The sequence below is a fragment of the Dromiciops gliroides genome, chromosome 2, assembly GCF_019393635.1.
Source record: "Dromiciops gliroides isolate mDroGli1 chromosome 2, mDroGli1.pri, whole genome shotgun sequence".
NCBI classification, from domain to species: Eukaryota; Metazoa; Chordata; class Mammalia; order Microbiotheria; family Microbiotheriidae; genus Dromiciops; species Dromiciops gliroides.
In genome coordinates this window covers 425,580,076-425,598,733 of record NC_057862.1, presented here as the reverse complement: position 1 = coordinate 425,598,733, position 18,658 = coordinate 425,580,076, and the positions used below count along the sequence as shown (strand labels likewise).

The window sequence follows — 18,658 nt, the reverse complement described above, 5'->3', positions numbered from 1 at the left end:
GGTTTCCAGGCAGCATAGGGTTTCCTCCTCTCTTTTTCTGCTCGGTGTTTTAACACATTTAACCTGACAGAGGTACTTTTTCCATGAGATATGAATGACATTGTCAAAATACCAAAAAGAAAAAAGGAATTAAAAAATGCCACAAGCTGTTACCAATTCTGCCAACATGTGAGAGCCTAGGCAACATTAATTAAAAATCAATAGCTTATGACATAAATAGCTCTTATCTCGGGTAAACTATCTCTCTAAAATAACTGGCTTTATAGAAAAACAACAAAGCCCATGTCTTGTCAATTTACAAAATGAACCAACCAGTACAAAGGAGAAAAATAAGGAAGGGACGAAATGGACAAAGGCGCAAATGGGAGAAAGGGAGGTTGGATAGATGCATGCTTGGAATGCGGCACCATCTCCTGTCATTAAGAAATAACTGTGTGGAAAAGTCCAGGAGAGGAACACTTGCTGAATAGGTTTCCAGGAAGTCAAATATAAACAATTAAGTTGCTTTTCGCAAACCCAGAATCAAAGTGATAAAATAATAATAGCAGCTCCCATTTTTTAAGGTTTTCTCAACAATAACCTTTGTGAGGGAAATAATGCAAATAGTAATGTTCTCTTTTATTTTTCTTTACAGGTAAGGACACTGAGAGAGCCAGAGATATTAGGAGATTTGCCCAGGGTCACACAGCTAGCAAGGGTCAGAGGGTCAGGACTTGAATCCAAGTCTCCTCATCCAAGATCCAAAATCATTAAATCTGACAAATAATTTTGAAGGGAAAAAAAAAGGCTCTCAGAAGTTCTATTTGATATGTGAACTCTACAATGGCCCTGCTTTTATTTTTGTGGATCTCTTTTACCCATCCTAGATATCTATTACTTGCCATACCAAAACCCTTCCTGAACTTTCCTGCCTCCATACTTTGCCTTTCAACTCAGTACTGGAATGAGCCTACTTGCTATTCCTTACACACAACCTTCCATCTTCTAATCTCATGCCTGAAATGCATTTCCTCCTTGTGTTTCCTTTTACAATTCTTAACTTCCTTCAAAACTCAGCTCAAGTGCCACCTTCTGCAGGAGGGAATGCCTTATTCTATCTCCCTCACAGTCCCACCCTGAAAATTAACTTATATTCAAATAAGTATTTACTCATATGCGTGGTCAAGAGAGTGAGGCAGCAGGATGTAGTGGATAGAAAGTTGCCCTTGGAGCCAGGAAGACCTGGGTTCATATTCCCCCTCTGACACAAACTGGCTATGAGACCCTGAATGAGTCATTGAATTCCTCAGTACTCAAAAAGAACTACAGACCAATATCATTAATGAAATCTGATTGGAAAAATTTAAATAAAATCTGGTCAGATTATAGTAATTCATCCTAGAAATCATTATAATCAAGATGGATTTATATTAGAGATGCAAAGGTGATACAACATTAGGAAAACAATGAACAATGAACATAATTATGTTCATTGCCAAACCACGATTATCTCAATAGATATAGAAAGGTCTTTGGCAAAGTACACCACTCATTTACGCTAAAAACCCTACAAAGTACAGGCACAGAGGGACCCTTTTTTATATCATAAAAAATATCTATGTAAAACCAAAGACAAACATATGCAATGGGGATGCCCTAGAAGATTTCCCAAAAAGTTCAAGAATAAAGCAAAGATGCTCAATCAAGGCTTTATTATTTACAATAGTTCCAGAAGTACTCCAATAACAATAAGCAAGAGAAAGAAATTAAAGGCATAAAAATAGGCAAAGAGGAAATAAAACTATCCCTATGTACTGATGAAATGATGGTTTGCTTAGAAAATACTAGGTAATCAGCTAAGTTATTAATTGAGAGAATAGCTTCAGCAAAGTTTCAGGCTACAAAATAACCTCTCAGAGCTCTAGGTAATTGTTTAAAACTATAGTGCAGACAAAGTACAGAATTGCATTGGTCAAGGGAGTTTGCTCATCTAGGAGTTCCCTATACCAATGAAATCACAGGTCCAGTTCATATTTCTAGCCCTTGTATGTAGACATTGTTTCTTCTAAATCAGGGGCTTTAACATAGGATCTATGGATAGACTTCAGGAAGTAAATGAACTTGGATGGGGGAAAAATTACAACTTTATTTTCAGTAACTTTAACTGAAATTTATCACTTCCTTCTATTATGAATGTAGGTAAGAAATCATAGTAGTATAGACAGTACTGTTACTAATAGAAATCATGGATATATTCCTATCACATTACCGTTGCTACAGATATTTTACATTCATCACTACTTAAAACTACAAAGATTATTAACCCTGCCTCTACAGCACAAATGACCATAATCTTTGCACCTACAAGACACTCCTACTACAAAAGGCAGCTCTGTACCTAAGTTGTCATTCAGCCATCAAATAACAGGGTAATGTGTTCTCAAATTGGTGACCCAGACAGGTAACTTATTTTCCAGTTTCACATATATACAACTGTCTATTGATTAACATATGGAAAGCATGGGGTCAATTTCATCATTTGCTAAAAGTTCTGCAGAACTGGGCAGTTCAAATGAGAATTCTTAACTCTTGTTAAGATGATGAACTTTTGTAACACCGATAAGCCTGGCTATGAGTATAGATCAAGCAAGTATAAATACATTTAAAGACTAAGATAACTGTTGAAGTATGTTGTTTAAAGTAACCCCATATTACTGATAACAAATTGAGCAATGACATGGGTCACGCACAATGAAGTAAGTTCTGAGTATAAAAGTTATTTCTTTTAATTGTTTTTCTCTTCATATTCCTTTTGCACACCGTTTTGATATAAACACATACATACAGTATACTGTTCAAATAGGATTCATGTATTTCTAAGAAAATACCACAAATTTTAAAAATAACTTCTCAAGAACACTGAATGATATCAGACCATTATTTCTAGGAAAACCCATAAAGCCACACAACTGCATATATAACAAAAATCAAATTCCTGAAAGGAACTAAATCCTGAACTATTACTGTAATCTATGACTATAGAAGGGTTAAAAAGTCGTTAAAAGTGTTAACCCTTTGGATAAATTGCAAAACCTTCCTTACTTTATTTACATGTCATCTTACACTTAAACAAAAATATTACTCATTTCTATGCAGATTTATCAAATAAATCACTCTAAAACCATACAAAATTGTTTCCAAAATATCAATTGAGTCAAATATTTTATTTTTACTTTATTTTGTACTTTGACAATTCAACTTAAATTGGGTCTGTAAAAGCAAAGGAAGAAGGATGACAGCTTATGTATGGTATGATTTCCCTTGCATTAATGAACATGATAGGACACAAAACACACAGTGTGTTTTTGTGTGGAAAAATTCTTGGAAACCAAAGTATGAAAGCAGCAAAACTGAAAGCACCTCACAAGTGTACATACTGAAAATGCATCTAAAGATGAAGATTTGTTTTCATGCAAAGAAAACTCATTCAAAAAAGCTGGGACTCTTCCAAAACTTGGATTTGTCATTTCATAAAAACCTCTTCTTGAAGCATCCTATAAAGTTGTTTACTGGACTGCGAAACAAAAGAAGTCCCACAGTACTTGGAGAGACTTTAGTAAAGTCATATGTTCTGGAAATAAATGAGCTAGTTTGTGGACTGCAGAACAAGGAAAAACTGGAAGCAATACTTTTGTTAGATAATGTGATACATTCTGGAATTGTTGTTATTTCTTTTAATATTCTGAAAGTCATCAAGGAATTGGCAGCTTTCCATTATCCTTCAGTATGCAATTAAATTAAATTACATTCATAGATACCTAGCTGCTTGTTTTTCTATACTATGTTCATACTAACACCATCAAAGATGAATTCTTATTTTGTATGTCCCTTTTGCAAACTACAAAAGCCATCACGAATTTGGAAATGGTTTAAAACAAACTTTTTTTGGGGGGGGACAAAACTTTTACTGCGGGGGGAGGGGGGGGAAGCTCACTACTCCCTAAAGAAATGGAACTCCTGTGATATTTGGTAATATGTCAGTTTTGTTACTTAATGAAAAAGGAAGCTTTTCACATCAATGTCACTCATTGCTTTTTACACAGATACACACTGACAAAAAAAGGCACTTCTAACAACCCCGAAAGAAGTTTTGTCAAAAATCACAGAAGTCACCAACTTTATCAAAAGCAAGTCTCTGAATCATCATGTTTTTAAAAGATTTTGTTAAAAAAAAAAAAGGAACTGAATATGAAGTGCTTCTCTATCACAGTGAAGTGTGTTGGCTTTCAAATGGACATGTCTTGAAGCTCTGGTTTGAACTAAAGACAAAAGTTTGACTTTTTTTGAAAGAAAAAGAAAAGTCATTCTTGAAACCCTTTAAAAGAGGATTTTATCCATTGGTTAGCTTACCTGGCAAATATTTTAACCATATGAATGAGATAAATCATTCAATTAAAAATCCTGAAGTCATCATTATTGATGCTACCAAAAATTGAAAGCTTTCTTGGCTAAGCTGTCAATATGGAAGAAGAAAGTACAGACCAAAATACTTGCAAACTTTCAGATGTTAAAGAAATGCTTTACCAAGATGTAATGGAGATAGAAAATTGTCTGTCAATTTCTTTGAAAAGAGAAATCTGAGAATGCCTGGAAACACTTTGGAACTCTTGCAAAATTTATTTTTATCCGGATGTCTTTACAATCCTTTTTTTTTTTTTTCTGACATAAACTGTATTTAGAAATTAACTTGGGGACAGCTAAGTGGTGCAGTGGATAGAGCACTGGCCCTGGAGTCAGGAGGACCTGAGTTCAAATCCAGCCTCAGACACCTGACACTAGCTGTGTGACCTTGGGCAAGTCACTTAACCCCAATTGCCTCACACAAAAAAAAAAAAAGAAAGGAAGGAAGAAATTAACTTGGTCAAAGATGAACTCATTGATTGTAGGACCAATTTGCAACAAAAGATCTTTGTGAATCTTCATTATTAATACTTGTAATCATCAAAATGAAAAAAATGAAATCAACAAAAAATCAAATATGATATGAATGTTTCCTTGTCAAAGACCACTCTGCACTCTAATGTTCTTATTCAAGCTAAGCAACAGCAGTTTTCTTGTCTTTTAAAACTAAAAATTGACTTTAACTTGTCTATTTTTTAAATGCATTTCTTGGTACTTAATGCATTAATAATGAATCATAAAGAGGGGCACCTAGGTAGCACAGTGGATAAAGCACTGGCCCTGGATTGGGGAGGACCTGAGTTCAAATCCAGCCTCAGACACTTGACACTTAACTAGCTGTGTGACCCTAGGCAAGTCACTTAACCTCATTGCCCTACCAAAAAAAAATCATATGGATTACTAGATCACAAATTTCATTATTTAAAAAACATTTTGATAACTATTTCAATATATTTGTTTCCTTGGTAATCTTGTGGGTTTTATTCTATGTGTCTAAAAACATTATTCTGAAGGATAATTATAAGTTTTTATCAGATTCTATCACAGTTCATGACAAAAAATGGATAAGAAACTCTGCTCTGATGGAATATAAGTTGCTTGAAGACAAGATTTACTTGGTTTTTGTCTTTGTGCCCCCAGTATCTGGCACATAGCAGGCCCTTGATCATTTATTGATTATTAAAATCTTCCCCTTCTTCAAGGGTTGATCCAAAAGTCATTTCATCCAAGAGGTTTTCCTTTATCCTTCAAGGAATAAATTATTTTTCCTTCCAAAGATTTCACATAGTATTTTGTTCATACTTCTCTTGTGTACTTAAAATTTCAGAATATCAAAACTAGAAGAGACTGTTATAATTATTATCAGTATTAGTATCAATGTTAACTTTTTTTTTGATGGGGCATTGAGAGTTAAGTGACTTGCCCAGGGTCACACAGCCAGTGTCAAGTGTCTGAGGTCACATTTGAACTCAGGTCCTCCTGAATCCAGGGCTGGTGCTTTATCCACTGCGCCACCTAGCTGCCCCAATGTTAACTTTTTAAATAGACATTTAAATAGTGCTTTAAAGTTTGCAAACACTTTACATACATTAACACATTTAAACCTCACCACAACACTATAGATGCTATGAGTATTTGTATCCCCATTCTAGACATGAAGAAACCGAAATTTAGAGAAGTTATTTGACCTTGGCCAGTCAATCAATAAACATTAAATAAGCACCTACTAAATGTTGGGCAGTATGCTAAGTGCTGGGCAAAAAACAGTACTTGTTCTCAAGAAACTCCTAGTATAATGAGAGACAACAAGAAAACAACTATATTCAAATAAGACTGATACAGAATAAATTAGGGGAAATCTCAGAAAGGACCGGAAAAGGCTTCTAGAAGAATGTAGTACTTTAGCTGAGAAACAAGGAAACAGAGATGAGGATGGAGAGAGTTGGAAACATAGATGATAGCCAATGAAAATGCAGAGTATGGAGATGAAGTATTTTGTGCAAGGAAGAACAAAAGGGCCAGTGTCACTGGATAGCAGGATATGTGGGAGGAGTAAAGTAAAAGACTGGAAAGGTAAGAAGGGGTCAGGTTATGAAGGGCTTTAAAGATTTTTTATTTGATCCTAGAATTAACAAGGAGCTATAGGAGTTTATTGAAAGGAGGGAGAGATTGTAACATAGTGAGAACTGAGCTCAATTTGACAAATGAGTGGAAGAAGGATCAGGCAGGGTAACAAACTGATAGGCTACTGCAATAGTCCAGGCATGAAGTGATGAGGGCCTGCACCAGGGTAGCGGCAGTGTCAAAGGAGAGAAGGGATCCCATAAAAGAGATGTTGTAAAATAGAAATGACAACACTCAACTGCTAATTAGATAGGGGTGGTTAAAGAGAGCGAGGAGTTGGTAATGACACTTTGTTTGAAAGTCTGATTATCAACTAGGAGGGTAATAGTACCGTCAAGAGTAATAGGGAGGGGGGCAGCTAGGTGGCACAGTGGATAAAGCACTGGCTTTGGATTCAGGAGGATGTGAGTTCAAATCCAGCCTCAGACACTTGACACTTACTAGCTGTGTGACCTTAGGCAGGTCACTTAACCCTCATTGCCCCGCTGAAAAAAAAAAGGGAGAGAGAGAGAGAGAGAGTAATAGGGAAAATCAGAAGAGGGGAGGAGTTTGGTGGGGAAATATAATGAGTTCAGTTTTAGATATGTTTAATTTTTTTAATCATAAAAGTATTTTATTATTTTCCAATTACACATAAAGATAGTTTTCAACATTTGTTTTCATAATATTTTTAGTACCAAATTTTTCTCCCTCTGTCCCTTCCCTCCTCCCTCCCCAGGACAGAAAGTAATCTGTAGCTATGTTGAATTTAAAACATCTATGGAATATCCAGTTTGAGATGTCCAATAGGTAGTTGAAGATGAGAGACTGGAGGGCAGGGGAGAGATCAGGAATAGAAAAGGAGATCTGAGAACCATCTTCACAGAAATGATCATTGAATCCATGAGAGCTAATGAAATCACCAAGTGAAATAGTATAGAAGAGAAAAGGACTCAGCACAGAGTTGGGGTGGGGGGAAATTAGCAGACATGACTAGGATGAAGATCTTGCAAAGGAAACTAAGGAGTGGTCTAACAGGTTGGAGGAAAATATAGCCAATAAAGTCAGAGGCAAAATCTGAACCTAGCTCCTCTGACTCTGAATTCAGGAGGCTTTCTTAAGAAGAAAAAACTAAAGATCAGAAAGTTATTTATTCAGGCTATAGAGCCAGTTGTATGCAAAGTTAAGACTAGAACCCAGATCTCCTGACACTGAATCAAAAAGTTTTTTCCATGACTTCACTCCCTCCTTGGATATATTCACAGATACCCCAAAATTCAAATAAACCGAAGAACAAACTATTACATGGCACTCTAAATCAACAGGCTTAGCACCACTCCATTAAGAACATACTAAGACAGGGGGCAGCTAGGTGGTGCAGTGGATAAAGCACTGGCTCTGGATTCACGAGAATCTGAGTTCAAATCTGTCCTTAGACACTTGACACTTACTAGCTGTGTGACCCTGGGCAAGTCACTTAACCCTCACTGCCCCACAAAAAAAAAAAAAAAAGAACATACTAAGACAAATGACAATAAGTACCTTACTTGGCTTCCAAAAAAAAAAGTATGGAAATGTCTTTCAACAAATTAGACCAAACCAATGAAAAGAAAAGAGTAATTTAAAACAATCCCATATCCCACTGTACTAGTAGAAAGATTTTATGCGCATGCTCCAGGTTACCAGACAGTCTCTTTGGGAATGGGGGTGGACAGTTTGAAGAAAAAGGCAGTAACTCACATAATAATATCAGTTCCAATATTACTCACTTTACAATTTACAAAATACTTCCCTCCCAACAACTCCATGAGGTAGTTTGTACAAGAATTACTATCCTCATTTTAGAGAGAAGGAAACTGAGGCTTAGTAAGAAGTTGCTCCTGATCACACTGCTAGCAAACGTCAGAATCCAATTCTTCAGTACCTCTCAAATCTAACCTTTCCTCTCCAATACCACTGCCACCACCCTAATAAACATATTCATTACCACTCAGTATTACCATGGCCTCCTTACAAATCTTCTTGCTTCAATTCTATCCCTCCCTCCAATGAATCCTATACAAAATTCATTTTCTTTATTCATATATCTGATCATATCACTCTTCTCAAATCCCTTCCATGGCTCTCTATATTCGACTGTGTAAAATTCAACCCACTCTTTAGAATTCCATGTTATCCATAATATTCCACTACCCTAATTTCCCAGGCTTATCATTCTACTTGCCCCACAGTCTATGATGGGCCAACCCAGACCGCTATACACACCCTGCACTCTCCCACTTCTGTGTCCTATAAGGGGCATCCTCTTCTTCTCCCTATTAAGTTCCTACTGATTCTCTAAAGCCCAATTCAAGTGCTACTTCTGGCAGGAAGCTTTCTCTACCACACAAATTCTACTCCCACCCGCTGCTCTTCCCCCAAGCAGAAAATTCGTTTAGTCCTCCAGACATCACACAGAACTTTGCTTTGTCCCTCTCACATACTTGTGTGTTAGTTTGTATTACAGTATTACAGAATTCATTATCTTCTGCCGTCCACTCGCACCCCCCAGCCACCTTCCCCTCTTCTGAATTTCCCTGTACAGTCTAAGATACCAACATCCTTCCAGTGACTCAGGTAGGTTTAAAACCTTACAATCATTTTCAGTACCTCACTTTAACTAATTCCACATATACATAAGATACAAAGTCTTTTCAATTCTATCTCTACATCTCTCACATCTGTTCCCCTTTTTGCACTAAGACTGCTACTATCCTAATTCAACTTCTCACCTGTACTGCTGTAACAGATTCCTCATTGGTCCCCCTACTCCCAGTTTCAACTCTCTCCATCTTCCACACAGCTAACCAAAATGATGTTCCTAAAGTCTAACCATGTCACTCCCCTAGGGACTAATGGCTCCCTGTTACTACTGGGATCAAATGTAAATCTGTCTGGTTGGCACTTAGTCTTTATTAATCTGGCTCCAGTCTACCTTGCCAAGCTTATTATAAATAATTCCCCTTCGTGCATTATATGATCCAGTCAAACAGGCCTGTTTGTTGTATCTTACAGATAACATGTCATATCCCATCTTTGGGCCCCATGCCTGGGTTGCACTGCCTTAAAATTCCTGGTTTCTTCCAAAGTTCAGATTAAGCACCACTATCTGTATGAGACCTTTCATGATCTCCATGGATGCCAAGTGTTTCTCCCTCGCCAAATTACCTTGTATTTCATTTGTATGTACTGTGTGTGTGTATATGTACACAGACTGTTTCCCCTTAGCGAATATGAGCTCCTTGAAAGCAGAAGCTATGGTCCTTAGTCTCTATATACCAGTGCCCAACACAGAGTAAGCACCTAAAAATGACTCACTGCTGAATGACCAACTGGCTAACATGTATTTGTTTGGTTGGGCCTTTCATCCCAACTCGTGCTTTTAATCAGTGCAGATCACTAACTACTGCCCAATGTACAATCTTGAAAGCTGCATGGGGCACAGAGAAGTTTCAACTTGTACATGGTTAAATTTCTGGCATGTATCAGAGGTAAGCCTCAAGTATAAATCTCCCTGAATCAGCATTGACTATTTGTTTATAATCATATCCCCGTACTAGACTATAGTCTGGATATAAAATCCACAAAAGCAGGGACAGGAATGTTTCTAAGCACTGTACATCTTCCAGCACCTAGCATATATGTTCTACAAAGAGGAATTATTTAATCAGTGGTTGCTGAATTAATTGTCTTCAAGTCCAGTACTTTTTTCATTACACCAGAATATATTCAGGAATTATTTTCAAGAACAGAAAACAAGATTCCTGTATTCCAAAGTATATTCTAGTGCTATCATTCAATACTCTCTATTCCAACATTCTGTACTCTAAGGTCTTATCCAGCACTAATAATATTTTGTTATATGTTCCAGGTCCCTAAAGAACAGTTAGAGAGATTGAATATGATCCTGAGAAAATCTGGACATTGAGAGGGAAGGGAGAATTAGCAGCTGTAAGTTAGCCATAATGTAGATAAGCAAGAAGAAATCAAACACAAATAGCATTACTAGATGTCAAACTATATCATAAAGCAATAACTATAAAATTATTTGGCAAAGGTTAATAAACAGGAAAGCAAATCAGGAAAGCGGATAGATAAGCAAAAAGAAGAAGCAGCAGCAATGAAAAACAGTAGCCTAATGTGTGATAAACTCAAGGACATTAATTACTATATGACAAGAACTGCTAAGAAACCTGGAAAACAGTTTAGCAGAAATTATGTTAGACAAACATCTTACACCATATACCACAATAAGCTCAAAATGGATACGTGGGGGCAGCTAGTTGGTGCAATGGATAGAGCACCGGCCCTGGGGTCAGGAGTACCTGAGCTCAAATCCGACCTCAGACACTTAACACTTACTAGCTGTGTGACCCTGGGCAAGTCACTTAACCTCAATTGCCTCACTTTAAAAAAAAAAAAAAGGATACATGACCAGAATATAAAAGATTGCATCATACAAACAATAGAAAAGAATGGTAATAGGGCTTTCACAGAGAACAGGGGAAATTCTTTTTTAAAAAAATAAAAGTATTTTATTATTTTCCAGTTACATGTAGATAGTTTTCAACATTTGTTTATATAAGATTTCCAATTTCAAAATTTTCTTCCTCCTTCCCCACCCTCCTCCCCTCCCCCAGATAGCAGGCAATCTGATATAGGTTGTGTGTGTGTGTGTGTGTGTGTGTGTGTATGTGTGTGTGTATGTGTATATATATATGTGTGTGTGTATGTATATATATATATAAAATAACATTAAACATATTTCTGCATTAATCATGTTATACGAGAAGAATCAGAGCACAAAGTAAAAAACAACAACACCAAAAACAAAAGAAATAGTATGGTCCAATCAGCATCCATATTCCACAGTTCCTTTTTTTTTCTGGATTTGGAGAGCCTTTTCCATCATGAGTCCTTTGGAACTTTCTTGTACCATTGGATTGGTGAGAAGAATCTAGTCTATCACAGTTGATCAACACATAATGTTGCTGATACTGTGTATAATGTTCTCCTGGTTCTGCTTATCTTACTTATCATCAGTTCATGCAAGTCCCTCCAGGTTTCTCTGAACTCCTCTTGCTCATCGTTTCTTACAGCACAATAGAATTCCATTACATTCATATACCACAACTTGTTCAGCCATTCCCCAATCAACGGGCAACCCCTCAATTTCCAATTCCTTGCCACCACAAAAAGAGCAGCTATAAATATTTTTGTACATATGGGTCTTTTTCCCTTTTTTATGATCTCTTTGGGAAAAAGACCCAAAAATGGTGTTGCTGGGTCAAAGGGCATGCACAGCTTTATAGCCCTTTGGGCATAATTCTAAATTGCCCTCCAGAATGGCTGGATCAGTTCACACCTCCACCAACAATGCATTAGTGTTCCAATTTTCCCACAGCTTCTCCAACATTTATTATTTTCCTTTTTTTTTCATATTAGCCAATCTGATAGGTGTCAGGTGGTACCTCAAAGTTGTTTTAATTTGCATCTCTCTAATCAATAGTGATTTAGAGGGGCAGCTAGGTGGAGCAGTGGATAGAGCACTGGCCCTGGAGTCAGGAGTACCTGAGTTCAAATCCGGCCTCAGACACTTAACACTTACTAGCTGTATGACCCTGGGCAAGTCACGCAACCCCAACTGCCTCACCAAAAAAAAAAAAAAACAACCAAAAAATAGTGATTTGGAGCATTTTTTCATATGGAAATAGATATCTTTGATTTATTCATCAGAAAACTGCTTGTTCATTTCCTTTGACCATTTCTCAATTGGGGAATGACTTGGATTCTTATAAATTTAATTTAGTTCAGCAGGGAAAATTCTTAACCAAACAAGTATAATATAATATAAAAGACAAAATATAAAAGACAAAAGATAATTCTGATTACATAAAAGTAAAATGCTTTTACACACAGTGAAAATAGAAGAAAAACTGTTGATGGGAGAAAACTGCAAAAGAAAATTAACTGATAAAATGTACGATATCCAAAATATAAAGGGAAATGACACAAATATATAAAACCATAAAGCCATTCCCCAACAGATAAGTGGTCAAAGAATATGAAGTTTTCAAAAGAAAAATTGCAAATTATCATGATCTACATATTGATAGATTTTATCCATATATGAAAGAAATCTCCAAATCAGTAACTGATAGAGAAATATCAAATAAAATTTTTAAAGATGACCAACAAGTACAAATAATTGATGTTAGAGGAACTAAGAGAAGAAAGGCTCACTAATAGACTATTGATATAGTTATGAAACAATATAACTATTCTGGACATTAATTTTAAATTACACAAGAATTAGACTAAACTGTTCCTTTTATTGTTTTTAAATTTTTAAAAATTAACAAATACCCACGTTCTCCCACTCCCATTCCAAAAGAAAAAAGAAAAAACAAAATATTTAAGACAAACATTTATGATCAAGGAAAACAAATTCCTCCTTGGCCATGTCCAAAAATGTATGTCTCATTCTGCATACTGAGTTCATTCCCTTTCTGTCAGGCGGAGATAGCATTCTTCATCATCTAAAATTGTGGTGTCATTGTATCCCTCAGGGTTCCTAAATCTTTCAAAATTGTTTGTCTTTATAATGTTTTTGTTTAAACTGTTCTCCTCATTCTGCTCACTTCCCTCTATATCAAGTCATACAAATCTTTCCAGAGTTCTCTCAAGCCACCCCTTTTATCACTCCTTATGGCACAATGGTATTACATTACTTTCATATATTATAATTTGTTTAGCTATTTCCCAATTAATAGGCACTTGTCCTTAGTTTCCACTTCTTTGCCACTACAAAAAGAGCTGCTATAAGTATCTTTGTGCTTATAGATCCTTTTCCTTTTTCTTTCTCTCTGTAATGTAGGTCTAGCACTTCAGGGTAACAAAAAGCCTGGACACAAAGTCAGTACCTATTAATTGGGAAATGGCTTTAAAACAAAAAGTTGTAGTGTATTAAGGTAATGGAATATTACTGTGCAGTGAGAAATGATGAGTATGAAGAATTCAATGAGACATGGGAAGATTTGCATGAACTGACGCAGAGCAAAATAACTTATGGTTTTGCTTGTTTTCTTTGTTAGAGTTCAGTGAGAGGGCATTTGAAGAAATGAATTAATGTAAGAACAAAAGGCATCAATAAAACTTTCTTAAAATAAATTAAATCCATTCTCTGTGATTCTAGACTTCTCTAGCAAGAGGGATCATAAAATAAGTATAATTAAGGTAAGTTGAACCATCTGCCCAACAACAAAAAGAAACTATCAATAAACTAAATAATTTAGTGAGATGTTTGTTATCAAATTCAAAGGAATCACTGGATGTGCCCCCACAGGTGGCCCTGAGATCTGTTTTGTTAAGTTAAACTGAAGAAAGACATAGGCAACTCGACCTTGGCCATGTTTTGTCACTTGATCTGGAAGGGGTCCACCTGTCATTGCCTCAGTCACTTTTAAAACATTTAAAACAATATCCTGCAGATGTTTTTGTTGGTTTGTTGTTTCGGGGTTTTTTTTTGGGGGGGGGGGCAACTTTTCCTTAAGTAAATTCTAGCTAATATGATTAGTAGAGTTGTACCAAAAAAATTTGAGGGGGAAAATTCATCAATTATTTTTTGAGTGCAGGAAAAGCAAAAAAAAACTCTATAAAACATAAATAAATGGATTTTTAGTCAAAAGGATAGAGAAAACATGAAGTTAGTTAATTTTAAGATCTGGAATAATCAATTGAAAATGAGACATCAGACTTCATCTCCTAACTCCCATCTACATGAAGCATGGAATGGGCTGAATCTAAGCTGATCAATATATTCTTGGAAGTACACTGCCACCTCTGATGAATCACAACAAGAATTATTTCAACAAAATAACTGGTAATATTCTAGAAATAGAATTTATACAATTACTTTGGACTGGAGAAGTATATACTGAATCCATCAAAAAATATTACAACTGGGACAGCTACGTGGCACAGTGGATAGAGCACCGGCCCTGGATTCAGGAGGACCTGAGTTCAAATCTGCCCTCAGACCCTTGACACTTACTAGCTGTGTGACCCTGGGCAAGTCACATAACTCCAACTGCCTCACCAAAAAAAAAAAAAAAAAAGTTACAACTGGGGGCAGCTAGGTGGCACAGTAGATAAAGCACCGGTCCTAGATTCAGGAGGACCTGAGTTCAAATTTGACCTCTGCCACTTGATACTTACTAGCTGTGTGACCCTAGGAAAGTCACTTAGCCCTCTTTGCCCCACCAAAAAAACCCCAAAACATTACAACTAGAAGGAAATTTAAAATACAGAACACTAAAATTGGAATTCTTGCAAGGCCCCTTAGAGATTATCTAGTTTGGCAAATATCTAAAAAGCATGAATCTCCTTTATTATATCTTAGACAAGAGGTCATGCGTTTTAATATGTCCATTGACATGACATGCAGTACCTCATTAGGTAACCCATTCACTTCCAATCAACTCTATTATATTTTACATTCCTGTGTATTACTCAGGTATGATTCAGTTATACCACTTTTATGTCAAGGTAGCTTGAATACCAACCAGCACTTGGTGGTCATCTAATCTACACAACGAATCGTGGGGGTTTGGACTATCAGACACTAAACTACTCAAAAAATCCAAAGGGCAACTTCATAACTATGTGTATCTTAGGGCATCTATACTCCTATAATCCAATAATTATGGAAGTGAAATTGACTAGATGACAAGTAACGTCCCTTCCAGCACATAAAATTCTATCAGTATATAAATCTATATCAAGTGGTATTTTGCTTCTTTGTCCTTCTTGCCAAGGTCAAAGTAATCATTTATGCAAATGGGTCTATGCACGTCAGTCCTACAACAGTAATAATAGCTAATATTAACTATTTACTTCAGCAGCACATATACTAAAATTGGGACAATAGTGATGATTACTATGACCCCTGCACAATGAAGACATGCAAAATTGTGGTGTTCCATTTTTGTATAATAATAATAATAATAATAATAATAACAACAGATAACATTTCTATAGCACTTACTATGTGTGCCAGGCATTGTTCTAAGGACTTTACAATTATTATCTCATTTGATCCTCAAAACAACCCTGAAAGGTAAATGCTATTATCATACCCATTTTACAGATGAGGAAACTGAGGCATGCAGAGGATAAGTGACTTGCCCAGCATCACACAAGTACTGTCTGAAGTTGTATTAGAACGTGGGTGTTCCTGACTCCAGGTCCAGCATTTTATCTACTTTACCTAGCTGATACCTTCACTGCCTTAAAAGTGGCCTGCTCAGGAAAATAAACTTCTATGCTTGGCACTTAAGGCTCTCAACAATATGATACCCCCCTCCCTTCCCAGTTCTGTTTGATATTATTATTCTCTGCCAAGGCTGAATCTACTTTCTGTCCCTTGCATCTGCCATAAGCCCTCAATTCCACTTGTTAAATCTACTCTGTCCTCATCTCCATTTCACTTCATTCAAGTCTATTGCCATCTTTAAAAAGTCTTCTTTGACACCTAGCTGACAGTGTTCTCTCCCTTCTCAAAATTTTTTAGAGTACTCTCCTCAGATCTATCCTTTAGCACCCCACAGACAGGTACATAGATAGATATGTAGATACATGGATGCATAGAAAGAGCATTTATTAAGCAATTACTACATGCCAGGTACTCTGCTAAGTACTAGGTATACATATACAAGAAATCAAGGTAGTCTCTGCCCTCAAGAAACTTACATTCAAATGAAAGAAGAAAATATTATGTGGGGGAGGAAGGTTGAGAATGAACTGCTGCTGGCCCTAAAGTGAGAAGAAAGATAAGGCAAAGCCTCACCTATCAGAACCCAGGGTGAATCCCAAGGCAGAGTCCAAGTTTCAGATTCAGAGGAAGTAGAAATGATGGCAGAAGTTGAGGCAATATAGTTTGAAGCTGATAGAAAAAACGATTTTCTATGTGTTATATCTTAGTGCTCCCTATAGATTGTAAGGTCTTTGAGGGCAAGAACTGTTATTTTTTCATTTTTGTATCCCCAGTACCTTCCATATAGTAAATACTTAATAAACATTTGCTAAATCGAAAAGAATAAGACTCTAATCCTTCCTATAACTACCTGACTTCATGAAATTCCCCACACTTATTATGACAAGAGTGACATTCCTGTTAATCCACTTATAAAATGTAGCAACAAAAATAAAAATACTATGACATATAACATGACATACTAATTTATCATCTTCTAATAATTAAGCTTTCAAGACTTACACTGCAAACACAGTGCTACAGATGATAGTGGTTGTACTAAATTGAACAACTTGAAATTGTGTAAAGAGTTCCACTTTAGGGCAGCTAGGTGGCACAGTGGATAGAGCACCGGCCCTAGATTCAGGAGGACCTGAGTTCAAATCTGGCCTCAGACACTTAACACTTACTAGCTGTGTGACCCTGGGCAAGTCACTTAAGCCCCACTGCCTCACTAAAAAAAAAAAAAATTAAAAAAAAAAAAAAAGAGTTCCACTTTACATCTTGGACATTCATTGTTGAGCAAATATAATCTGTCCATCAACATATTAGCTTTTCAATCATCTTAACTTTTTGAGGAGCTGGAAAAATCTCTTCATTTACTACCTATGAATTATTTCTGAAGCTGTGAACTGAATTCAGTTCAAAAATGAGGGAAACCATTTTGAAAATGTATTGTTTCATTGAGAGAAACTAAGAAACAAGTTGATGGAAACCAAAGTAAGCTGAACCAGGAGAATGACTGACACAATGACTACAATAATGCAAAAACAAAACAAAACATGGACTTCACAAGGGTAAAAGTGAATCGTAATTGTCTCTTCTGCACAGAGAAGTAATGGACTATGCGCATGGCATGTGGCCTCCAGTTCTCAGATATGACCAATAGAGTGATTTGTTTTAATGCTTTGTGTACTTATTTTGTTATGAGAAGGAACAGAGTAGAAGATACTAGGCTCACTTTCATACCTATAATTAGAATAATTACCTCTTCAATTGACTATTACTTTTTAAAAGGGGGGGGAATAAACTTATATCAAGAGAGGAACATAATTTAGCAGGTAGACTAAGGACTTAAGAGTCAAAAGACTTGGTTTATTATGACTGCAACTTCTAATCACATCATTCACAGCAAGTCATTCCCCCTAAGCTTCAGCTTCTTCATCTATAAAATAAAGGTATTTATATTTGTACTATCTCAAAGGGCTAGGCTTAAAAAAAAAAAGTTATAAAAATGTTAGCCACTACTGGGCAAGTCTAATGATGACCATCATCATCCCATTACGGTTCTACCTAGCCTTAAATCCATTTTTAGCTCTTCTAAATAGAACTAAGAATGACTTTCAAATTATTGAAGGAATCAAACCTAAAAAACATCAGACTATATGGTTCCACCAAAAAAAATCAAATTGATATTTCAGCTTACAGTGATATAAAAATGTCATTTGGATATAATAAATGTAAAATTTCTAAATTTATACAAAGAAAAAATAGAAATTAAAGGCTTCAAGCTTGAATCTAGAGATCACACTGAACCAATGGATGAAGGTGCCATGTATGAATGCCTTGTTCTACTCCAGTTGAGACATATCAAGCAAAAAGAGATCAAGGTGAAGATTGGGGCTAAATAACATTAAGAGGCTTAGAGGCAACCTGAAATCAAAGCTGAATAGGAAGAATGTATTTAAAGTAATGAATACCTACCTATGAAACACCATTCTCAATGTACACTTTTGAAATCATAAAATGAACCATAAAAATCCATAAAATATTAATGAACTAGAAAGCCCATTAAATCAATTTTAGAAAGACTGCCAGAGGGGGCCGCTAGGTGGCACAGTGGATAGAGCACTGGCCCTGCATTCAAATCTGGCCTCAGACACTTGACACTTACTTGCTATGTGACTCTGGGCAAGTCACTTAACCCTCATTGCCCTGCAAAAAATAAAATAAAAACAAATTTGAAAAAAAAAAAAAGAGACTGCCACATTCTTAACAAAAAGGAAAAAGAACTGATAAGATATTCTCAAAGCACATGATAAA

The 18,658-nt window shown here is 36.1% G+C and overlaps 1 protein-coding gene and 1 pseudogene across 6 annotated transcripts in view; one reads left to right on the top strand and one right to left on the bottom strand.

Annotated features, from left to right (window-relative positions):
* The window catches only part of DENND1A (DENN domain containing 1A), a 673,977-nt gene that overhangs the window by 580,313 nt on the left and 75,006 nt on the right, over window positions 1-18,658 (bottom strand). The gene's annotated exons all lie outside the window — the stretch shown is intronic.
* On the top strand, window positions 15,474-15,572 carry LOC122745028 (annotated as a pseudogene).